Raw genomic sequence first — 2,982 nt, forward strand, 5'->3', positions numbered from 1 at the left:
TATTGTCTAACACATGTCTTCTTTGTAGCAGCTAGGCCCTGCCACCACTGTGCTTGGCTGAGTTCACAAATCTGTTGTAACCTGCAGCTTCCCTGTCACTTCTCTGGCTCTCCTCTCCTGCTAAGCTTTGTTTCCTGGCAGTAATTAAAACCTTCTGCCACTGCCATAGCTACTGCTGCTGCTGGAACCGCCATAGCCACCTTGGTTTCGTGGTTTGGCGAAGTATTGACCTCCACCACCATAAGGGCCAGAGCGTCTGCCTCCAAAGTTTCCTCCTTTCACAGGCCCAAAATTTGAAGATTGATTGTTGTAATTGCCAACATCATTGTAGCTTCCACCACCTCCAAAATTGCTTCCATCATTACCAAATCCATTATAGCCATCCCCACTGCCACCATATCCACCGCCACCATGGCTGCCACCAAAGCCACCTCGACTACTGAAGTTTCCTCCGCGACCAAAGTTGTCATTTCCACCAAAACCACCTCCACGACCACCTCCGAAGTTTCCAGAACCACTTCGACCTCTTTGGCTGGATGAAGCACTAGCCATCTCTGGCGTAGATAGGGCTTTCCTTACTTCACAGTTGTGGCCGTTCACAGGATGGTATTTCTGAATGGCAATCTTGTCTACAGAGTCATGGTCATCAAAGGTTACAAAAGCAAAGCCCCTCTTTTTGCCACTGCCTCGGTCAGTCATGATTTCAATCACTTCTATTTTCCCATACTGTTCAAAATAATCTCTTAGGTGATTTTATTCAGAGTCTTCTTTAATACCACCAACAAAAACCTTTTTCACAGTTAAGTGGGCACCAGGTCTTTGAGAATCTTCTCTTGAGACAGCCCTCTTTGGTTCCACAACTCTCCCATCCACCTTGTGTGGCCTTGCATTCATGGCTGCATCCACCTCCTCCACAGTGGCATAGGTGACAAACCCAAAGCCTCTGGAGCGCTTGGTGTTTGGATCTCTCATCACCACACAGTCCGTGAGCGTTCCCCATTGCTCAGAATGGCTCCTCAGACTCTCATTGGTTGTTTCAAAGCTCAAACCTCCGATAAAGAGCTTCCGCAGCTGCTCCGGCTCTTTGGGAGACTCAGACTTAGACACGATGACTGCAACGGGAAATTCCAACGATACTTACCCCGCGGCGTTCACCAGCAGAAAGGACTGATCTAAAGAACGTATCTCCATTCTAACTTTATTTGGGTGTGAGGAAGGTGCCTTGAGCATTTGAGGATTCTGACTCCACCCCTGCTTCTAGGAGTGGAACATGTAAGCCAGGCCTAACATATGAGGCAAAATTCCATCCCTTGGACACAATTATTTTTTTTAGGAGTGGGCATGTAGCTCAATTCCAGATAAAGAGACATTTAAAAAAAATTGTTTTATTATTTATGTTTGTTTTTTCAACATCATTTTTTTTTAATCCTCACCCAAGGTATTTTCCCATTGATTCCCAGAGAGAGTGGGAGAGGGAAAGACAAATATCAATGTGAGAGAAATATCAATGTGAGAGAAACATCGATTGGTTGCTTCCTGCACTCACCCTGGAGCCTGCAACCCAGGGACATGCCCCTGACCAGAATCGAACCCAGGGCCCTTCAGTCTGCAGGCTGACGCGCTATCCACTGAGCCAAACTGGCCAGGGCAAAGAGACATTTACTAGGGCAAATAAAAAGTTTATTTTTCTTAGAGAGTGTATGAGGGAGCAATTCCCCCTCTCTCCCCACCTTCCACTCCTTAGATTCTTTTTTTTTTTAAATATATATTTTATTGATATTTTACAGAGAGGAAGGGAGAGGGATAGAGAGCTAGAAACATCGATGAGAGAGAAACATCGATCAGCTGCCTCCTGCACACCTCCCACTGAAGATGTGCCCGCAACCAAGGTACATGCCCTTGACCGGAATCGAACCCGGGACCCTTCAGTCCGCAGGCCGACGCTCTATCCACTGAGCCAAACCGGTTTTGGCCACTCCTTAGATTCTTAATGACATGCATGGTTAAGCCACTGAGACCAACCAAACCTGCATTTCATTTTGTCTGGACATACAACTATTTGAGCTAATATCTTTTATTAAGTCAATATGAAATGAGTACTAGTCTTTCAACTTTTTGTATGTTTGACAATTTTCACAATCAAACGTAGTGGTGGGGGGGAAGACTACATTTAATACTATCTCTCAACTACCAGGCTGGAAAAGATTAAACTGTTTGATATGCATTATGTTAGTAAAGGGGTAAAACAAACAAACAAAAAACCCACTCTATTCTTCCAGATGCTCAGGTCCAAAATTTTGGGAGTTATTCTTAATCCCTTTCTTGCTCCCAACCCCACATCCAGCCCATGAGTAAAGCCTGTTGACACTGAAAGGTTAAAGTCAGCGATGTGAGGGCAAGCTAAATAGCCTTCTCAGATGGTAAAGGAAACTGAATTTAAGGAAAGGGGGTTGGAGGATGGGGTATCCAAAGGGAAGGGCTATACAGCAAGCACTGAGCCAAAGGGTATTTATTGGGTCCATGATGGCAGCAAAAATATACTTAGGACCGTGAAACAAGGAAGGGCACAGAAGAAGCAACAGGAAAGACTAGGCTGGGCTGCTTTGGCTCACTGAAAAGTCAGAAAAAAGGGGGCCTTGGAGACAGGTTCAAGGGGTTAGCCCGGATGAGCTGTCACTGCCCATTGTTCTCCTGGTTGCAAATCTCATGGGGTCTCTTAGAAGTTAGGGGGTACATGCCTGTGTGGGAAGGAGAGGGAGAAGGGAATGGGAGATTAAGGGACCCTTAGAAGTCCACAAGTCACTTTCAGAGAATCTGCAAACTCAGAAGTTACAAGCAAAATTTTGTGCGCGCATGACAGGTGGGAGATGTTTGGGGGGGGAGAGGGTGGGGAGACGAGGATTCGTAGCTTCATTATTGCCCAGAAAGTCAAGACTCAAAAGTTAATAACCACTGCTTAAGAGGAAGATAACAGATCAGTTT

General features: G+C 45.7%; 1 pseudogene across 1 annotated transcript; it reads right to left on the reverse strand.

Annotated features, from left to right (window-relative positions):
* Positions 1–1,112, reverse strand: LOC308234149 (heterogeneous nuclear ribonucleoprotein A1-like; annotated as a pseudogene). The gene has a single exon. The product of its transcript is annotated as a heterogeneous nuclear ribonucleoprotein A1-like (transcript).
* Between the last annotated feature and the right edge of the window lie 1,870 nt (positions 1,113–2,982).

The sequence above is a fragment of the Plecotus auritus genome (genome assembly GCF_963455305.1).
Source record: "Plecotus auritus genome assembly, chromosome: 9".
NCBI lineage: Eukaryota > Metazoa > Chordata > Mammalia > Chiroptera > Vespertilionidae > Plecotus > Plecotus auritus.